The sequence below is a fragment of the Populus nigra genome, chromosome 12 (genome assembly GCF_951802175.1).
Source record: "Populus nigra chromosome 12, ddPopNigr1.1, whole genome shotgun sequence".
Classification (NCBI taxonomy): domain Eukaryota; kingdom Viridiplantae; phylum Streptophyta; class Magnoliopsida; order Malpighiales; family Salicaceae; genus Populus; species Populus nigra.
Genome location: NC_084863.1, coordinates 8693829 through 8717609, shown reverse-complemented (window position 1 = coordinate 8717609; position 23781 = coordinate 8693829). Strand labels below are relative to the sequence as shown.

At 34.5% G+C, this 23781-nt stretch overlaps 1 pseudogene; it reads left to right on the top strand.

The window, feature by feature from the left end:
• The first annotated feature begins 8780 nt into the window (after positions 1–8780).
• Positions 8781–10275, top strand: LOC133669588 (ATP synthase subunit beta, chloroplastic-like; annotated as a pseudogene).
• Positions 10276–23781: the final 13506 nt, after the last annotated feature.

The following is a 23781-nucleotide window of genomic DNA, read 5'->3' as shown; positions in this document are numbered from 1 at the left end:
TTATCATAAAATTGTTCAAATTTGAAATTCTGTCTATTTGTATTCATATCGCACTATATCTGAAATTTTATCTCAATTAGATATCATTAACGTTAGGTTCCAGATTCAGATTTAACTCTTTATAAACAGGTCTGTTTTGTGACAACTTTTGAAATTCAGTTTGTTTAACTCTTGCAGTTTATTTTCAACATATCTAACATATTGGGGTGTTGTTTTATCATTTTTTATAATTTGTTTTTGTCGCTTGCTACTCGCGAAACTATCATCGCAGTTTTGCTTTGTTTGTTTTCTGGTTTTTAATTCTTCTTGAGTCATATATACATATTTGGATTGTGTTGTTAAGCTGATTATATTTGGTGTTGGTTTAAATTCTATAAGAAGGTGAGGTGAGATGTGTGAGCGTATGAGGATATTAAGAGTGTTTTGAGAAATGAGGATATTTTTATACTACTAACCAATTTTGCAGGTACCAGCATGTCAGATCAAAACAACACATCACCCCCTTCCAAGGGTGAATTTAAGTTCCAAATGCAAGTTATACAATTTAGGAAAGGTCAAATTCAGATTTTGATCTAAAAAGTGCATCTATCCAATTTTATGGAAACAGTCATAATTCTAAATCCAACCATTGGATCGGGCTAAAAGTTTAGATGGAGTCTCCTGACATGGTTTCCTACCTTGAGTTAAAATTTCAGGTCAATCGGAGTTTGTAAAGGCATCGAAACACGGGTCAACAAAGGCCGTACGAATTTTGTTATTTACTTCCTTTTGACTTGTGGACTTCCTAAATGTTTAATGGGCTGCAACATAGTTTCCAAGTGTGGTAAGGATTCATAAATATTTTAGAATCCTTTTTTTACAAGGATTCCTTATTCATCCTAGTTACATAAAGGAAAGAAGACTTCAAAATAAATTCTACATACAGATCAAATTTCCTAGTCTATTTGGTGACTTCTTAATAGTGACAAATCTGATTCTAGCATATTTAGGATGGTAATTTTTGGATTTTTATTATTTTCTTCTTAGTCTTTGGGTTATTATTACTTATTTGTGTCAATTGTAAGTGGGCTTATAAGCCCACTTAAGGGGGGTCCATTAGGGTTTATTTAAGTCTAGAGTTAGTATAAATAAAGGCATAACTAGACATGTAAGTTACACAATTCAGATTAATAAAACTTCTTGGTTGACGCACTTTGTGTGTGTGTGGTGGTGAGTTAATCTCTCTTCCATGGTTCTTTAAAGAACTGAAAAACAATTTATCGAAGAACAACTGTCTTTGTGGCGTCATCCTTATACTTCTCGTTCGCGAATCAATATTCTTTGGGTGGGGGTTTTACATTTGCAATAGTACTGGTGCCTAGGTACAAGTTATCTTTGTGTCACACTCCTATCAACCCTGATTTACTTGGCTTTCCAGGAATTGGTGTCTTTGCGTGTGGGTTGCGTGACCACGTGATCACAAGGTTCGCATCATTTGGTATTAGAGCTTGGCTTCATTAATCAGGTTATATCCTTCTGAAATTTTCGTTTCTTGTTCTTTCCTCAAAAATTCCTTTTTTTTTTGGTAAGTTGACGTATGTATTAAAAGAAGAAGATACAAACATTATAAGGGGCATACCCCAGATTTACAATGATAACAGAAACATAAAACAACAGATTGCTACAAGCTAGCCACCGACCATAACACTGAAACCTCATTGGATTCGTTAGGGAAACCAATACAACCAACTAACTAACAAATTAAGAATCTATGGTATTCACCCTCCAAGCTCGTTGGATCCTTTTGTTTTCATTTGTTGGTGCATTTCCTCAAAAATTCCTTAGTGTCCAATTTCTTCTTCTCTTGATTTTGCAGCATATTAGGAAAACAAAATAGTTATTTTGTTTGGTTCCTGACCAAAATATATCAGTGGCATAAAAAACAGAGAAAAAAAGAATAAAAAGAAAAACAAAAGTCGTTCAGAAAGGCATTTATTTGTTTATGCCGCAAAAAACTAAACAAAGGAACATTTGACCAAATCAACTCGGAATGAGCTCCAATTTGATTATGTTATTACTGGGACCCTAATCGCACTACATATTAATTTTGGAGTCAATTGGATATTGTTTGCTTTGGGTTTCAATTTCAGGTCTAATCAGGTCTGATTCATAACATTTTTGTATCAGTATATCAAACCTTGTCGTAAATTGATCAAATTTTATATTCTGTTGACACGACCAAAAGATTGATGTCTTTTCCCAAGTGCAGGAGTGTCGAAGTAATAAATAACCCGGCAAGACCGGGGTCGAACCACAGGGAGGTTACTTGTATAAATTATAAGCAACAATAATACTACAACAATAGTAACAACAATAATAATAATAATAATAATAATAATAATAATAATAATAATAGTGATAATAATAATAGTGAAGAAGAAGAGGAAGAAGTTGATGAGAACTTTGAGATGAAAGATTAACGTAAGGATTAAACAATGATAACAACAAATGTCAAGGTTAGAGGATCCACTAATGGTACTTCAAACAAGTATAGTATAAACTCTTATTATTCAATTGGAAACCACACACAAAGGAGGTTCCAATCAGATTATAAATTGTTAACATGATTACATTAGTTATCTTATTCGAATAATGCTAATAATTGTAAATGTTGTCAGGCATTCATGATTATAACTTATGTTAACAACAAATCAAGTTCCTTTCATAGCTCAGGTGTCGGTTATACCATACAGTATGGGCTATGAAAGTGCCAAGTATTTGTTGTACCAAGTGTTATACAACATAAATCTAGATTAACCATTTAACAAGCAAAGTATTAAAAGTGAACAAGATAACAAATACAAAGCATGTTAGTATCCAACATTAAGGTCCATGTTAAGTTTATATTATACTTATTCTTACACCATTAGTGTACCCTTTTCACCTTGACATAATTAAGTTAACTAAACATAATGAAAGAAAGAAACATAAATAAACAAGGAAAGGAAATGAAAAGCATAAGCAAGAGATTAATATAAGCAAAACTTAAGCATTACAAAATATAAAGAGAGAACAAGAGCATGATCTTGATCTTAAAACCAAGATGCCTAAACACATGGCAAATGCCTCCTTTTATAGGCCAAAATTCAGAACTATTGATTTGTTGACTAATTGATGAGTGGGTGGCCACATCTTGACTTAGTGACAATTCTTATCTTCTTGTCTGCCAAAAACATCATTGATGACATCATAATTTGAACAAACTTAAATCATGAAAGTTCTAGGAAATTGTCTCATCTTTCCAGGGTAAAAATTTGAGATCATTTGAACTCCTAAAACTCGAGATATGGGCTGAACACTGAACAGTGTCTGGGCTGCAGAACAGATTCGGACTTCTTCGTTGTTGCTACAATTTGGACTTGAAAACGGCCTTTTAAAATCTTGGGCTCATATGAAAGTTGTAGGCCTATGTCTTATCTTTCCATCCATATAAAATGGATCTAAATCCAAGATCTACAACTCTAGATATGACCCAATTACCAAACAGTGTTCCAGTTTGGACTGCACCAGCATCTCTTTGTCCTTTCAATTTCAGTACTTCAACTCATCAATCAATTCTTTCATTTATGTGATAGGCCTGCATTTAAGATGAACATTTACCATAAATTAAAGTTATCTTATATAATTAGATATGTTATTACAAAACATGCTTTAGTTAAGGAGTTATTGATACTTCAAGTGCAAAAATGATGATATAAAACCTTGATAAAAATGCACTTTTAAGTACTAATCATCTGTCTATTTGGGTTGATATCGCACTATATCTGAAATTTTAATTCAATTGGACATCATTTACTTTACATTCCAGATTCCGACTTAACTTGTAGTAAACGAGTCTGTTTTGCGTCAACTTTTAAAATTTGAATTGTTTCTGTTGTGTTTCATTTCTTGTAGTTTATTTTCATCATATCCAACATATGTGGGTGTTGTTTCATTGTTTTTCATATTTTGTTTCTGTTTTTTATTCGAGTCTTCAGTTTCGTTCATATTTCGGATAGACTCGCTTGCTACTCGCGAGACTATCATCGCAGTTTGGTTTTGCTTGTTTTCTAGTTTTTATTGCTTCTTGAGTCATATATATTTGGATTGTGCTGCCAAGTTGGTTTTATTTGGTGTTGGTTTCAGTTTCGCAAGAACAGCAAGAAGGTGAGACGAGAGGTGTGAGATTGTGAGGATATTAAGAGTGTTTGAACGAAACACGAGCGATGTGAGGTTCGCATCACACGTCTTGCAAGTATAAAAGTAATAGAATGTTATATGATAAATTATAAATAATATAAATGGACATAAAATAAGTAGAATGAATCAATAGGAAATTTATCAATATTAATATGGGCTGAAGTACAATGTATCATAAATGACATAAATGCTAGGTAAGTAAAAAGGCGACATGAATTAATTATGTTATGAATTAAATAACAATGTGAATTAGACATACTTACACGATGAATTGTGATATATGTATTAAGGGTGGTTGAGAGAGTGAAAGATCATATGATTTATATGTGTTGATGAAATAAATTGTGGATTAAATTCCATGAGTTGTGAAATAATATTATTAATATAAATTGATTATATTCATAAAGTGGAAATAGTTATGAAATAACATCGATGTGAGTAAAGACATTGTATGAAAGTGTTTGAAGGAGACCAATTAATTTTAAAGTTGCAAGGACTAAATCGTATAGTGATAAGTTAAACTAGATTATGAGTGAAACAATTATCAGGATACAAGGATAATATTGTGATGAATACAATGATGGGAAGAAAATTTATCAGGAAATAATGAAAATTATAAGATGTCGGAAATTGATATAAGATCAATGTTCTTAAAGAAAATCTATGACATTGGTTTTAATCATATAATTTTAAACGTTAGTAATTGGAAGGATGCAAATATTTAATATAATTTATTTTGTAATTTTGTGCATGTCTCATGTAAATTCCTTTAATGACATCAATTTCGTAGGGTCACTAAGCTACCAAGTACTATACAGAAAGAATATTTGTATTTTTTTAAAAAGAAAAACTTATAAATAGTTAATATGGATATAATTTTTAGTAAGAGTTGTAATGAATTGTGTATATTTATAAAACCGTTGAAAGGTTGGTTGGACTTTCCTTATATATATACTAAAAATATACACAGTTTTATGATTGCCATGTTTTCGATGGGTTCAAACCTTATAAGGTTGTTCAAACATTGGGTTGTTACAGGAAAATATTTTTTTTTACCCTCAGTGTCATGTGGCTTGCACATGGTGACGCGTGTACATCATTTGCCATCATAAAAATTAAAACCCTTTGTTAAAAAATATATTTTCCAACCAAGAAATAATAAATCAAAAGGAAAACTTGTCATGAATGGGGATGAAAACTCCTAAAAATTAGTGTAAAACCTTGGACAAGTAAAAAGAATAAATATGTCCGTGATGACAACCTACCGGGTGTTTTTGCTTCTGGGGGTATTAACGTTTGGCATATGCCTGTTCTGACCGAGATCTTTGGAAATGATTTTGTATTACAATTTAGTAGAGGAACTTTAGGGCACCCTTGGGGAAATGCACTCAATGCCATTGCTAATCGAGTAGCTCTAGAAGCATGTGTACAAGCTCATCATGAGAGATGTGATCTTGCTTGTGAGGGTAATGAAATTATCCGTGAAGCTAGCAAATGGAGCCCTGAACTAGCAGCTGCTTGTGAAGTATGGAAGGAGATTAAATTTGAATTCCAAGCAATGGATACATTGTAATTCACTAATTAATGTTCATTCTCGTAATTGAATTGTAATTAAATTAAACTCGGCCCAATCTTTTACTAAAAAGATTGAGCCCAATACAAATAGCCTATTGTATATATTTGTATATATTTTTAATAGATATATACTTAGCTAAATATACAAGATTTTAAATACAAAATATAAAACTCAAAGAACTCAAACCTTTCTACTATTGTCTTAGATCCGTAATTAATCCTAAGGATGTGTATTCTTTTATATCTCGTAGTTTCGTGTGTGTGTGTGTGTGTTGAGAGGAAATGAAGTATTCAAATGATTTTTCATCGAATGACTATACATCTATTTATTTTGATGTAAATAGTGGTAAGAAAGCTCTATGAAAAAATGTTGGTTCCATTCGATGTTATACAATATGGAGTTAGAATAGTAGGCTAAGTAAATCAATGGATAATCTTGGTCCTCTTGAAAATACTAGTGTAAGTGAAGACCCGATTCTAAATGATTATAAAAAAAATCACCTATAATTGGAGTCATAGTAACAGTAGTAATGTTGATCATTTAGTCGGTGTTAGGGACATTCGAAATTTAAACGTGGATGACACTTTTTTAGTTTTAGATAGGGATAATAAAAAAGACGATTATTCCATATATTTTGATATTAAAAATCAAGTTTTTAGGATTGACAATAATCATTCTTTTTTTAGTGAATTAGAAAAAGAATTTTCTAGTTATTGGAATTCTAGTTATTTAAATAAGGGATCTAGGAGTGACGATTCCTACTATGATTATTCTATGTATGATTATAGTTGGAATAATTACATCAATAGTTGCATTGACATTTATCTTCGTTCTCAAATCAGGATTGCTAGTTTTATTTTAAGTGGTAGTGAAAATTATAGCGAAAGTTACATTTCTTCTTATATTTTGGGTGAAAGTAGAAATAGTAGTGAAAACAGGAATTCCAGGCTAAGAACTACAGTGCGTAGGGCTTTGAACCCAAACACATTACCCACAATGAAAGTAAACATGTTAGTAACAAAACCTTCTTCAAAAAGGTCTAAAGGGTAAGCTACATAAGCAATATATTGATTTTCTTCTCCAACAACGAGCTCGATGTCGTAGCATTATCCCTTATAACGATCAAGATTGGTAAGCCCGACGGTCCACACAGTTGTCCATGTACCAGTAGAAGATTCAGCAACTATTGCGGCCCTGCTTCCTCAGGCAGAACTCTAGGTTGAGGAGTTACTCGGAATGCTGCCAAGATATCAGTATATTTGGTTTCATAGTCAGGAGTATAATAAGTCAATTTATAATCTTTAACACCAGCCTTGAATCCAACACCTGCTTTAGTCTCTATTTGTGGTGACATAAGCCCTCCCTACAACTCATGAATTAAGAATTCTCACAGCAATAAGGTCTACTCGATAAGAATTAGAAGTTAATGAAACCTTGCACAGGAATCTTTCATAAAATTATCAACCAATACAGTATTATCCACTAATCAGAATTTCATTATTAGACCATGGTATTTGATTCACCAAATACATCATTATTAGTGGCGCAACCTAATCCTTGTTTTTTAGGTTTCTAATCCTTAACTTTTTTAAATCAAAATATCTAAATAATAAGAAATCTCTTTTTGAAAGTAATATATGTTGTATATTAAACCTTAGATGTGAAAACATGCGGAACTCGTCTATGAATAAAAAAAAGAAAATTATAAAATAATAAGAATAGCTAGGTGTAAACCGATATGCTAATATGCTAAAATAAGAATTAATGGCCTATGGGATAGAAATAATTAATCGTAATTAGAATTCAGGTTCGAATTTCATAGATAATATGGAGAGTATTATTGGCTGGCACCCCATTATAGAAGCTATTCCTTCCAATTCTAATCCTAAGTTGGGGCAAAAGGATGAGATAGTTTGGTTGGATTCGCCAAATCACAGATTCTCGATCAAAGTAGCTTGGGAACAACTAAGACATCATCGTCAGATGGTTGAATGGCATGACATTGTGTGGTTCAAGAATGCTGTTCCAAGACATTCATTTCTTCTATGGATGGCTGTCCAACAGAAACTCACAACTCAAGATAAACTTCATCGGTTTGGTATACATGGTCCCAATAGATGCTCGCTCTGTCTCCGCAACAATGAGGATCACAACCACTTGTTCTTTGAATGCTCCTATACTAAAGCGATCTGGTGGGATGTTTGTGACAGATGCGACATTCCAAGAATGACAATAGGCTGGGATGAATGGGTTCGATGGGCCACTGGCTTTTGGCATGGCAAGAGTTTCGTTAATTTTTCTCGTAAACTGAGTTTTGCAGCTACAGTGTATCATGTATGGCAAGAACGGAATGCAAGGATCTTTGCTGGAATGTCTAGAACTTCGAATTTGGTCTTTAATCAAATCGAATGTATCATTCGTGATAAGCTTGATTTGATGAGGAATGTCGCACCAACAAATGAAAACAAAAGGATCCAACGAGCTTGGAGGGTGAATACCATAGATTCTTAATTTGTTAGTAAGCTGGTTGTATTGGTTTTCCTAACGAATCTAGTGAGGTTTCAGTTTTATGTCGGTGGCTAGCCTGTAGCCATATGTTGTTTTATGTCTCTGTTATCATTGTAAATCTGGGGTATGCCCCTTATAATGTTTGTATCTTCTTCTTTTAATACATACGTCAACTTACCAAAAAAAAAAGATAATATGGAGAGTATTGTCTATAATGATAGACAAATGAAAGGCCTTCTAAAGCCTTTTTTTTATTCATTTACTTGATATTTTGAAAATGAGTTAGTTGAACTTATCACTCATTGAAATTGAAAATAAGTAAACAATTGAATTGGATTCGTTTGAGGGTACCAATAAGATTGAGTGCTAACTCCCATTTCTTATCGAATTAATTAATGAACTTGCTATCGAACATTAATTTTGAACTCGAAAATTTTCAAAAAAAAATTTGACATATTTTTTCTTTTTATTTATTATTATGAGAATCAATCCTACTACTTCTGGTCCTGAAGTTTCCGCGCTTGAAAAAAAAAAACCTAGGACATCGCTCAAATCATTGGCCTAGTGCTAGATGTAGTTTTCCCCCCGGGCAAGATGCCTAATATTTACAACGTTCTAATAGTTAAGGGTCAAGATACTGTTAGTCAACAAATTAATGTCACTTACGAAGTACAATTATTAGGAAATAATCGAGTTCGAGCTGCAGCTATAAGTGCTACAGATGGTCTAATAAGAGAAATGGAAGTGATTGACACGGGAGCTTCCCTAAGTGTTTTAGTCGACGGAGTGACACTAGGACGTATTTTCAACGTGCTTGGAGAACCTGTTGATGATTTAGGTCCTGTAGATACTCGGACAACATCCCCTATTCATATATATGTGCCTGCCTTTATACAGTTAGATACAAAATTATCTATTTTTAAAACAAGAATTAAAGTCGTAGATCTTTTAGCCCCTTATCGTCGTGGAGGAAAAATCGAACTATTTGGGGGCGCTGGAGTAGGTAAAACAATACTAATTATGAAATTAATCAACAACATTGCGAAAGCTCATGGGGATGTATCCGTATTTGGCAGAGTAGGTGAACGTACTCGTGAAGGAAACAATCTTTACATGGAAATGAAAGAATCCAAAGTAATTAATGAAGAAAATATTGCAGAATCTAAAGTGGCTCTAGTTTATAGTCAGATGAACGAACCACTAGGAGCTCGTATGAGAGTTGGTTTGATTGCCCTAACTATGGCAGAATATTTCCAAGATGTTAATGAATAAGACGTACTTCTATTTATCGATAATATCTTTCGTTCCGTCCAAACAGGATCCGAAGTATCCGCCTTATTGGGTAGAATGCCCTCTGTTGTGGGTTATCAACTCATCCTTAGTACCGAAATGGGTTCTTTACAAGAAAGAATTACTTATACCAAAGAAGGGTCCATAACTTCTATTCAAACAGTTTATGTACCTGTAGACGATTTAACCGACCATACTCCTGCCACGACATTTGCACATTTAGATGTTACTACTATACTATCAAGAGGATTAGCTGCTAAAAGGTATCTATCCAACAATTGACCCTTTAGATTCAACATCAACTATGCTCCAACCTTAGATCGTTGGCGAGGAACATTATGAAATTGCGCAAAGAGTTAAGCAAACTTTACAACGTTACAAAGAACTTCAAGACATTATAGCTATCCTTGGGTTGGATGAATTATCCAAAGAGGATCGCTTAACTGTAGCAAGAGCATGAAAAATTGAGCGTTTCTTATCACAACCTTTTTTCATAGCCGAAGTATTTATCGGTTCCCCAGGAAAATATATTGGTCTAGTATAAACAATCAGAGGGTTTAAAATGATCCTTTTGCGGAGAATTAGATAGTCTTCCTGAGCAGGCCTTTTATTTGGTAGGTAACATTAATGAAGCTGCTGCGAAGGCTATGAACTTAGAAATGGAGAACAACTTGAAGAAATGATCTTAAGTCTTTGTGTCTTAATCCCAAATTGAATTGTTTGGGATTCAGAAGTGAAAAAATCATTTTATCTACTAATAGTGGGCAAATTGGTGTATTACCTAATCACGTGCCTATTGTCATAGCCATTGATAGAACTGCAAGAAGGTGAGATGAAAGGTTTGAGCATGTGAGGATATTTAGAGTGTTTGAGTGAAACACGAGGGACGTGAGGATATTGTTTTTCAGTCTACTAACAAATGTTTGCTGATACTATCATGTTAGATCAAAACAACACACCAGCCCCTCTCAAGACAGAGTTTAAGTTTCAAATACAAGTTATGACGCAAATGATGAAGACGATGAATTTTGTAATGGGGAACATGTGTGAAAGACTTGATAGGGTGGAGAAATGTGGTAACGAGGCTGGTACAAGCACCTAAGACATGAGGAAAGTTGGGGTTAAACCGAAAGCAAACAATAGTAGTAGGGCTTTGCCAAGATGGGCTAATTATGAGGATTTTGAGGAGTATGTGGATGATACTGGTGATGGTGGTTTTCAGGATGCGGCCATAGGCTATCAAGAATGTTTTTGATACGGTTCAGCCTTGTGATACGACTTAAGCAAGGTTAGATTAGGATTTTGGCGTAAAAGTTTCTACCGTTCAATTTTACACAATTGATAATAACTTTAAATCCAACCGTTGGATCAAACTGAAACTTTACTAGAAGATTCCAAAGGTATTTTTTTATGTTGGGGTAAAGTTTTAGGTGAATCCATGTTTGGGAAGGACTTGGGATATAGGTCAGAACAAGATATACGAATTATATTATTTATTTCCTTTTGACTTGTGGACTAAATGGCAAGGATCCTTTTCCTATAAGGATGTGGGAGCTTGTTTTGGGAATTTTCTAGTTCCACAAGGATCCTTAATGAGCTACAATATAATCTCCAAGTGTGGCAAGGATTCATTAATGTTTCAGAATCCTTTTCTTATAAGGATTCCTTTTCTTATAAGGATTCCTTATTCATCCTAGCTACACAAGGAAAGAAGGGTTGGTCGTATTTAATGACAAATCAGTTATTTTTATTATTTTCTTTCATGTTTGGGCTTAATTAGAACTTTATTTTGAGCTAGGATCCAAGGCTTGTTTGGATCAGGTTATGGACTTTTTAGTTTAGGGTTTTTGGGTCAGTTTTGTATGTGCGTCAGTTCAGCCCACAAGGGTGGATCATTATGGTTACTTTTAAGAACTATTTAAACTCATGTAACCAAAATTTCGGCAGCTTGGATGATATTACTTCTGAATTTTTTAGTTTTAACGTGTGAGAGTGATTCTTGCATTCTCCAATTCTTGAACGAACTGAATCTGATTTAGCCTTGTGGCATCATTCCACTCATTCTAATAGTGTTGGTGCCTTGGAACATGTTTCTATTGTGTAACACTCCTATCAGGCCTATTTTCGGCTTTCTGGGATTAGATCTCAATCTTGATTGTGGGTTGCGTGACCACGTGATCACGAGGTTCGCATAAGTTTTTGTCAGCCTAGAAACCGAAGGTATTTTGGGAATAGAACTAGGGGCCAATTCGGTTGAAAGGAAAATTTCCGTAGTGTTGGGGGATATGCTGATTTAGATGGTGATTTGGATGTTATCAAACAAAAAATACCTTCTTTTCAAGGTAAAACAATCTTGAGACGAATTTAGAGTGGGAGAAAAAGGTGGATTGGATGTTTTATTGCCATAACTATTTAGAGATGAAGAAAGTAAAATTAGTAGTCATTGAATTCACGGATTACACACTAATTTGGTTGGATCAGAATGCGATTAGTAGAATGAGGAGTGGAGAGAGGCTAGTAGCGTCATGGAAGGAAATGAAAGTGTTGATGAGAAGGTGATTTGTGCCTGACCACTATTATAGAGATTTGTATATGAAATTACAGGGTTTGAATCAGGGTTCTAGGTCCATGGATATTTCAAGAAGATGAAGATCGTAATGATTAAGGCTAATGCAATTAAGGATAGGGAAGCTACTATGACTAGATTTCTAAATGGACTTAATAGGGACATTGTGAATGTTGTAGAATTACAACATTGTGTGGAATTGGAGGACATGGTCCATATGGCAACGAAGGTGGAGAGGCAAATAAAGAGAAAGGGCAGCACATGTTTTCAAATTTGTCTATATTTTCTCTATCTTTTTCATGGATAATGCTGGTTAGATTATTCTTACCTAATGAAAACAAAATAAATTAGTAGAAAATTAGAGAGTTAGAAGCTGGAAGAAGAGGGAGAAAGTTATTAATTTTTAGAAGCTGGAAGAAGAGGGAGATAGTTATTAATTTTTAAAAGAAGAAAGGAAAAAACCTATTCATTGCAAGGGGATTTTGAAATCTAGTCAAACACTTGTGATAAGAGTTTTTTTCTAATCAAATGCATTTTTCCTCTTGATTTATGGAGGAATGAAAACCCTTAAAATAGGAAATGTTAAGGTTTGTGAAATTAGTAAAGAGAAATGTTACAAAGTCTGTAAAAAAAAATTAAATGCAAGCTAAATAACCCCCATTTATAATAGCCTGAAAATGTTCTAAAAAAGACTGGAAAAATAATAAATGAGTTCTAAATAAAATAGAAAAAAAAATAAATTAATTAGAAAACTAATATAAATCTCGCACAATAGCTTCTGTACATTATCACAAGGGCTTTCTAATGTCCAATCACTATGAAAATTTAACTATATATAAAATAATGTTGACTTTTAGGTCACATATTTATATTCTTATATATTTTGATGATAACAATTAAATGAAAAATAAACTAATACTCGGTTGAGAATAAATTTAAACATGTTTATTCGAAAAACATATTGACAAGCAAAATGAAAAGAAGTCGAAAATGGGAGCAAAGTGAAGACTTAGAATTAAATGTTTATTTTTAGTGCTTATATAAATCTTTATATGTTATCTTGATAACACAATTAAAATAAACTCAAACATTTCACTATGCATGTATTTAAAAGGATTGATAAAACGATTCTAAGAATTTACTAGGATTAAAACCATAAAAATTGATATTTTGCATGAACCGGTCAACCGTTTGGTGATACAAAGGAACCAATTTAATGCTTGTTCATTAGGAAAAAACACTTAGGAATTTGATGAAACTGGTCATCGATTTTCTTGATCAATTTAAATCGATCAACCATTTTATTTGTCAAAAAAACATTACCGGCTCTATATATATCCAACTAAACTTTCCCCACAAAGTTTCCAAAGATACTAAGCAAATTGCTCTCTCCTCTCTCCTCCTTCTCTTTTCCTCCTACATGATCAGATTTGGTTTTTCTTGCATCAGATTATGTTGTAACTTTGTTTTTCTACTAAATTAGGTTTGTTTTTCTTTGTTCTGCTTGTTCATTGGTTAAGTTTCAGATCCTGTTTCGTTTTTTACACCCTTTATATTGGTTTTTTCGTGTGTTATTCCATGCAAGGGTCTTGAAGCTCTTCGATTATAGCAAAGGAAGGTCTGAGTTCTTCTAGTACGACAATGAAAGTTCACGATGTTTAGAGGGGAAACATGGGTAAGATAGTTGCAGACTTGGATGTTTCCTTGGCAAAGAAGGTTGTTGAAGCGAAGAGGGGAGAGATGGTCAATATAGGTGCAGACTTGGCTGCATCTTCGGATACTCATATCAGCAGACAAAATAAAGATAATTATGGTGTTATAGGGGATGCTTAGGTCAGGATGAACTCTAAGCCAAGGGCTGCTGAGAGTCCGGTGGTTAGTTCAAATTTTGAGAAGTTCAAAAATGTAAAATCTGGCCATAATTAATTAAAGATTAAAGATGCAGGAAATGTTGCATAGCCATGACTCTAACATGTCTCAGTTTTCTAAAGTAACTGCTTTTCAAGAACGACTGGATTCATCTCCTATTGCTGATTCTCAGCCTTCTTAAGCAAAAAACCAGGTTTAACTTGGTGTATCTGAGCGGAAAAAGGAGCTAGGTATGGTGAGAGTTCATGGGGGTCAAGGAAGACTTGGGTTTAGAGTCTATTGCTGGAGAAGATGAGTCTTGTCTTCTACTAGTTTCTACGTCAGAGCAGCTGCAATCATTGAATGTAAGCAGTGTGGGTGGTGTGGGCTCTTCCCTAAAGAAAAACAAGGATGGCGTGATAAAACTGCCATAGAAGGAATGCCTTTTCTGACTTGAAAGAGACAGCTCCGTTGGGTCCTATTCAACCACTTCGTACCTCTTCCAAGTATGATAAAATTGTTGCAACTTATACAGCAAACTCCTTGAACTTGGTTGGACAGCAGACCTTTTCACCCCAACATAACTCTGGCCCCAATTTAAATTTCTTACAAGCTTTAAAAGGTTCTTATGATGTGGGCGGAAAGGTTTGAATGCCCTCTGATACAACCAGAAACCTTCATCTCCCTCCCTCCCTTGGTAGATGGTGGTGTGATTGATGGTGTAGTTCGTAAATAAATAAAGAAAAAAAAGGTATTTATCCTATATTAAAAAAAAATACTTCCTCCTAATGTTTATAATTATGAGTTTTTATTATAATTATGAGTTTTTATTATGCAGTAAATTAAATCATGATGGATAAACTCTCCTATTTAGTTTTCTAATGCTATTATATGGATATTTATAATATCAAAAGAAGTTATTTGGAACTTGAAACTTAATATATCAGTGAGATTAATTCATCATTGAATTAATTTTTATAATTAATTTTGATATTTATAACTGTTAAGATAAAACTGAATGACAACTATTCAATTTAATTTAAAGTATATTGTTTGATCAACGGTCATACTGTTTCATCAACAATCATATTGTTTCATCGTTATATTTTAAGTCTATAAAAACCTGTTATTACACAGAAAACTACATACAAAAAAAAATATATTCTTTTCTTGGTTTTATCTTCTTATTTTTTTTTTAAGTTTAGAGGGCTTAGTTATATCCTAGAGGTGTTGTCTCTATGTAGGATAAATACACTACACCGTTAAACAGTTTTACCGACGGAATCCGTCGGTGACAGGAATGCACTCCGTCGGTGAAATAATTACCGACGGACTAACCGACGGATCTGGTATAATAGTCGTCGGTAAATCCCATTTCCGTCGCTAATTCTATCGCAAATAAAAAAAACAACCCACCGACGGAACACTGACGGTCTTACAGACAGATACGCGCGTAAAAAAAAGGTCCTGCGGGAACATTACCGATGGACTAAATCCATCTGAATTTTCAACGATAAGTACCGACGGACTAAATCCATCTGAATTTTCAACGATAAGTACCGACGGATATTACGTCAGTAATTATGGCATCGGTTGTAATTGTGTGGCAACTCTTTGTGAAATACCGACAGATATTATCCGTCGGTAACGCTGTCTGTATGTTATCACCGACGGATAATATCCGTCGGTATCTATTTAAAATATATATATATATATATATATATATATATATATAATAATTTATTAATAGTAAAACTCTAATAAACAAATAAAATTGGATTAAACATTAAAAATATAAAAATAATGTTAAATAATATTCATCCAAATATTCATTACAAATTTAATGTGTTTAAAAAACAAAATTAAACTAGAATAGCGACGGAGCTAGAAGAGGAGGAGGAGGAAGCTAGTTGTTCTCGGGACCGTACGACCAAAAAGGAGCTGCACAAGTATCATCACCCATCTTTGATGTCATCTCCATGACTATTTGACGAAGCTCATCATAATTCGTTGAGAGTTGTTGATATTGTTGTTTCAAGGCAATGAACTCCTCAGACTAGGTGCTCGATACTGATGGAGAGCTTCCAACGGTTGAGACACTACGAGCTGAACGCAAGTTTTCAGCCGTAGTGTTGGAGAGCTCGTAGACCCGATTTTTATCGGGTCCACCAGTCGATCCCACCTCCATCCACAAATCTAAATCGAAATCTGGATGGGTCGAAAGATTGTCCCCATATCTCTTCCTCAACCGGCTATTATAGGTCTCCTGAATTTTTTTAAAAAAATCATCATATGCAATTCAAGATGCAATTCAAGAAAATAATAACTTTAAAAATAAAATGAATGAACGAACATACCATGAAGTGTTGAGCATGGTTGTCCACAAACTACTACACCTCCTTTTGGCGGTCTTAACTCCGCACATCGTCTCTACAAACAGCTCCATTGGACTCGGCTAACGTCCAAGAAACGCAACCTGTAAGGAAAAAATAGGTTGAAAGTTAAATATATTATAAGGAACGACAAATTAATTAACAATACATTTCATTAAAATTAATCTTACCATCCGCTTTGCATGTGCGTTGAATGTGACAGATCCGCCAGTGTGCGTCGTCACCAAACCATGAATTTGTCGGTTCCGGTTGTCGACGCCAGACTGTGAGCGCCATGAGAACCGCTCTAAGGTCACATGCTCAATATATGTCATCCATATTTCCTCCGAGATGAATGGCGGTTTGAATTCCCACCAAACTGCCACCTCATTCCATCCCTCAAGACCGTTATCCCTCACGTTTCTTTTTTATTTTTTTTTAGTGTCATACCAAAAATCACACAACCTACTTCCATAGCAACAAATTTGAATTTAAAACATAAAATTATAAAACAAAAATAAATATTATTTTCGATGTTACCTAGTTGCCGCGTGATTCTCCCATACCCTCCCCACGGTTGTTCGCCCGATCCCACTCAAATTTGCTCTGTGTGTATAAATAATTCATATAAAATAAAAATATTACAAGATATAAAATTATAAAAATTATTTATTAAAAATAAGCTGAAAATTAAAAACTAACACCGACCTGAAATCGCTTAAACCATGCATCGATATTAGGTTTCCACTCAGGATATTTAGAAACCTGGCTCCATTGAAACAATTGAATCTCCATCGACGATTTAAACGCCAATGTTATAACCCTTACAGCCTCAATGTTTGTGAACCTGAAATTAAATAAAAGTAATAATATTAATTAGTTGTTCATAAATTATATTATAAGTATATATATAAAAAAGTAAAACCTAAACAAACTTACATTGAGAGGTCATCCTTCCATTGTGCCTGGTACTTGCAGGTGAATTGACCCCGCTGTGAAGGCACACCGCTTCTGCACTGTGAAACCGCGTTAGAAGAGGCAACATCACAAGTTGGCGTAGATTCCTCGCCGTGATCAGCACCTAAGGATACGTCCTCCTCGCTGCTAGAAGAACTAGCTGCAACCATCTTCTGACGACGTACTGTAGATTTCATTCTACGCATGTACATAAATTTATACGAATAATTACATAATTAACTTCAATTATTTTAAAAAAAATTAAACAGAGTCTCCCCTATACTTGGGGGTCCCAAGTTATCGACAAAATCATATTACACTTCCAATTTTATTTCACATCTCGATCCAATCATCCTGGATCTCAACCCAACTCATCATCATCAACACAAAACATCTTATTCAATAACATCATATAACGAAATTCAAGTAAAAGAATCAATTTCAACTAATTAAATTTAATTCTATATTTCAATTAACATTTAAAACATAAATTCAACAATAACAATTATAGCAATACAAACAATAATATCCTAAATTAAGATAAACTAATTAAATGTAATTCTATATATAAATTAATATTTTTAACATAAATTCAACAATAACAATTATAGCAATACAAACAATAATATCATAAAATTAATAAATAAAATGAAAAAACTAAAAAACACTATACAAAACAACCTAAACACAAAACAAACAATACACAAAATTAAAAAACACTATATCAATTTAAAATAATTTTGGGAATAAAAAATGCTTACCTTAATAGTGTGTTGAATTTAAGATTTTATCTACAAACAATACACAAAACGAAGAACACCAAAAAAAATAATCATGATTAAAATAAAAAAATACAAAGATAAAGAAAAAAGAATACATACCTTTTAAAACTACCACCAAAATAAGAAAATCTCTTTAAAAAGCCAAATGCAACCGGAGAGGAGAAGAGAAACTGAGCTGAGAGAAAAAAATGAACCAAATGGGGGGAAGGGGGTGTTTTATATGACAATTTTTCCGACAGAATTACTGACAGACATTAATTGTTATCGGTGGCATTAAATTCCGTCGGTAATGCCGTCGGCAATTAATTGATATGCGCACCAAAAAATTTCGAAAATCCCGCCAGACTTTTCGATCCGTCGGCAAATTCATCGATACGTCTGCACGACAGACACGCATCTGACATGCGTGCGCTTCGGGATGTGGTTATTCTGTCGGTGAGTCCATTGGTAATATACATCGGTAACACCATCGAAATTTCATCGGTGATTGTAGCACACTCCCGAAATTTTTTTCAACTCTCTGTGAAATACTGACGGGTTATAATCCATCAATGATGTCGTCGGTGATTGTGGCACACTCTCGTAATTGTTTTTCACCTGTCTGTGAAATACCGACAGGTTATAGTCCGTCGGTGTACCCGTCGGTGAAACCGTAAATTTTTCTTAATTTTTTGTGTAACCGTGTCATAAAATCTTGAATTGCAATCTTACTACACACGCAACACAATAACAAGAGCTGACTATTAAAGAAGAATAAATATTTCATGTTCCAAATTCTTACATTATAAAAATAAGGCTTTAGAATATGTTTAGTTAGTCGGAATTTTCATCTTTGTCCTTAATTGAATTGTTATCATCAGCTTCATCACACTCTTCAATTTCATTATCAACTTCTTCAACAACATTCTTTTGTACACTAGCAGAGCTCAGAACAACATTCAACTCCTTTGCATCAACATCAACAAGACTATCGTTGAAAACATGAAAATTCAAATTTTCTTCTAAGTCAATCGAATGAGCAACTTGGTATGGTTCAACTAACTCACTAGCTTGAAAGACTTCATCTATCACACTTGTGCCTTCGTTCTCGTCCTGAACAACCTCGACACAACCCTTGGGTTTTGTTTTTAAAACGGATAACCAGTCAACTCTTGATCGGTCCTTTCTAAAGGAAGGGGTGTTTGTGTAATAAACTTGTTGGCATTGCTTTGTGAAAACAAAGACGTCGTTTACGTTACGGTGTCTAGCTTTTGAGTTGATTTCAACGAGACCATAGTGAGGATCTACTCTGATTCCTCTGTCAGTTGTGTCATACCAATAGCATTTGAATAAAAATACTCTATTCTACTCGCTATGATATTGCAGTTCGATGACCTCTTCCAATCTACCGTAACAGTCAACTTCAAACTCATTAGAAGTCGATCCTTTAATACAAACATGGTTGTTGTATGTCTTTCTTCCATGCTCATATTCTTCAGTGTGAAAGACATATCCATTAACAAAATACCCGTTATAGCACTTGACTTTTCTTTCAAGGCCTAGGTTTAGCAAAGACAGTTACCTCCCATTTGATAAACCTTGTAAATTAAATACAACAATAATCAATAAGCGGATATTATGTAAAATTGACATACAATTAATTACATTGCAAGAGATAATGAGTTTGTGATAGGACTTACATGTGTTCTAAACCATGTGGCAAATTGTTCATCTTGTAATTGAAAGATCTGGGATTCGGTCAGCTGTGAGTTATTGGACAGTAAGTATCGTCGATGTTGCTTGCAAGGTTGTTCCAAATTATGAGTTTATGGTATCACAAAACATAAATAATACACTCTTGACAAAGTTTAAGTCAAACATCTACTTACTTAATAAAAGGTCTCAGCTCATCACAGTTAAATAAGACATAATTGTGTGCTTGTCTGAACTCTATTTCAGACAAATATCTTCCCCTCATGGCATTTCTAGGTGTGGGTCGTCCAGGATTGGAGAATATTGATAAGTTCCCACTTGAAGGAACTTCACCACCATCATCATGCCGTGGAACACGGTTGATCCTCGTTCTCAAATGAGGTTCGAAATAGTATGAGATAAATGTTGAGATCTCCTCAACAATATAGGCCTCACATATTAACGCCTCAACATGCGCCTTGTTCTTAATTTTTTTTTAAGATTGAACAAGTACTTGTATATATAATTAATAAAAAATTATCAATTAAAAAATAAAAATAAAAACATTTAATTATGAATTACATAGCTCCTGTAATATCTAACCTCTCGAATGGATACATCCATCTGTACTGGACCGGTCCTCCAACTTTTACCTCAAACGGTAAATGTACCGGTAGATGCTCCGTTGAATAAAAAAATAATGGAGGGAATATCATCTCAAGTTTGCATATTGTTTCGACGATATTATTTTCAAGCCTTTCAATGTGATCAACATTTAACTTGCTAGAGCACATATCTCTGAAGAAATGACTGATCTTCGTTAGTGTATCCTATATCCCCTTTGGCAACAAATCACGAAAAGCTAATGGGATAAGTGTATGCATATAAACACATGGCAGTCATGACTCTTCATTCCATATAATCTGCATTCCTCCGTTTTAACCAGCCTTGATATGTTCGAGGCATGTCCATCGGGGAAATGTAGACTCTTAAGCCATTTGTAGACTAGTAGTTGTGCGTTTTTCTTTAGCACGAAGCTTACTCTTGGTTTTGCGACCCATGACTCATCACAAACCAACTCCATATTTTTACGGTTACAGAACAGCGCTACATCCAATCTAGACTTGATGTTGTCCTTTGTCTTCCCCTTCACATCCATGACGGTGTTGAAAATGTTCTCAAACATGTTCTTTTCAATGTGCATGACGTCAAGGTTATGGCGGAGAAGATTGGTCTTTCAATAAGGAAGCTCCCAAAAGATACTTCGCTTCACCAAATTATAGGTCAAACCAAAACCAGGAAACTTTCGCTTACCTGATTGGAGACCAAACACAATGTCACCGTACTCTGACACAACATCAAACAATTCTTCACCGGAAAGACGCGGGGGTGCAACATCCTTTTCAACTTTGCCAACAAAGAAATCATTTTTATTATTTCTATACTTGTGATTCCGCGGCAACAAATGACAGTGACAGTAAAAAAAAGAAGCTTTACCCCCGTTTGTTAGCGTGAATGCCTTGTTGTTCTCCATACAATATGGACATACTAGCTTTCGAAGCGTGCTCCAACCAGAAACCATTCCATAAGCTGGGAAATCATTGATAGTCCATATCAAAGCCGCTCTCACAACAAAATTCTGTTTCCTCGAGATGTCATAAGTCAAAGATCCAGAGGACCACAACTGCGTCAACTCATCAATCAACGGACAAAGACAAACATTTATATTTCACCCCGGACTGCTCGGACCTGGTATGACCATAGATAAAAACATGAATTCCGGCCTCATACACATCCCTGGTGACAAGTTATAAACCGTTAGTATGATCGACCAACAAGAATAAGGAGCAGCAAATGATTTGAATGGGTTGAATCCGTCTGTACACAACCCAAGACACACGTTCCTTGATTCAACTGAAAAGTGAGGATGCAGACTATTAAAGTGTTTCCATGCTTCACCGTCAGAAGGATGAACCATCACTCCATCAACCGCATGGTGTGATTGGTGCCATGTCATGTGCTCAATAGTTCTTGGTGACATGAATAACCTCTGCACTCTATGTGTGATTGGGAAGTATCTAAGTTTTTTATATGCCACGAGAGTCTTCCCTCTACCAGTTCTGGGTTTGTAACGGGAATGCCTATATGTCATGCACTCGGTCATCTCAACATTTTCAAGGTAGTATAACATGCAGAAGTTAGGGCATATATCAATTTTCTGGTATCCTAAACCGAGGGGTTTCATCATGGACTTGGCAACATAGAAGTTCTCTTTCAGCCTGTTCCCTGAAGGTAAAATGCTTCTCGCCCATTCAATAATCTTGTCATAACCGGCCTCACTCAACCCGTGATCTGACTTGATGGTGAACACTTGTGCTATGGCTAATAATTTACTGTGGTTCGTGCAGCCATCCCATAATGGTTCGTCAGAATCTTTCAACAGATCAAAAAACCTTGCTGCATCTGCATTAGGTTATTCTTCTATGATTGGACATTCCCTGACATTACCTTCACTCATTCTCATTGCATCCATAACCATATTCCTGTAAGGATTACTGTTCTCATTTCTAACTTCATGCATGTTGCTAGCACTAGAAGTCGACCCAACCACCTGTTCTTCCATGCTCTCATCAGGAACAAATAGTTCTCCGTGTGCATACCAACACATGTAATCCTTCTTGAACCCTTTGGTTAGAAGATGCATCGTTACAACATCTTGATGTAGAAACTTTAAATATTTACACTTCCTGCATGGACACCTAATACCGCCATCAGTAAAATTTCTCGGAATAGATGTTGCAAAATTAATAAAACCCTGGACACCGTTACAATAATCCATCCTCCGCAATCCTTGGGGTGAGTCCCAATACATCCATGAACGATCATCCATGACTTCTATTAAACCTCTATAAAACATAACAAAAATATTGGTTTTCCCTGACATTATCAAACAAACTAAAATAACACTTATGTTAAATATTCATTATCAATTAACAACTATCAACGTTCATACATACAAATTTATACATATATAAATTTACAGAAATCACAACTTCGAAATAGAATTGATAACAATTAAAAAAGACATGTTAAACAAGCTATTAATTATTTATTTCATCACAATACATTTAATTCGGTGTAATTCAAACAAAATTTCAACAATTTACAAACAAATATAATTTGACAAAATCTAAAACAAAGTATAACAATTACAAAATTATACATTTATACTACAAGTTTTTTTGACAAATAACAATGAAACAAGTACATATGTTAACAAAATACATATACTAAAAAAACAATAAAATTAATCACATTTAAATATTAAAACTAAAAAGAATAGATTTACTTAAAAAAAAATGATAAAATCCACAAGAAACAGATATTGTGACCATGTACAGGTATAAGAAACTTGAGTGCTTGTGTTGAGAATAGTGGAGAGTTGGGATGGGTGGTTGGCTGCAGTTTGGGAGGGGAGAGGTGGGATGGGAAAGAAGAAGAAGGAGAAACAGAGGAAGAGAGTGTCGGTAGAGGGGGTGTATATAATGGTCTTTACCGATGGAATCACCGACGAAAACATTTCGTCGATATTCCATCGGTGATTTCGACGGTGACAGTGTCATGTCATTGTACGGCTATCTCAGTTTGAATCCCTCGGTCATTCCATCGGTAAACGGTTGGTATATACCGACGGACATATTCTGTCGGTATATACCGACCGTATCTCCGACGGAGTTAGCCCGTCGATATATACCGATAGATTTTGAGACAGAATTTAGTTCGTCGGTAATAACTATCAACAGAATATTTCCGTCGGTAATTCCGTTGTTTTTCTCCGGTTTTCTAGTAGTGATAAACACCTTAAATATAGTGTTCTTGGTCCTTCTTGTATAATTATGATTTCTCTTGTCGTGGTCGTATTTGGGTTTGTTGGAATGCTGATACGGTGAAGGTGGATGTTGTTGGAATGTCAGACCAGGCTATTCATGTTTC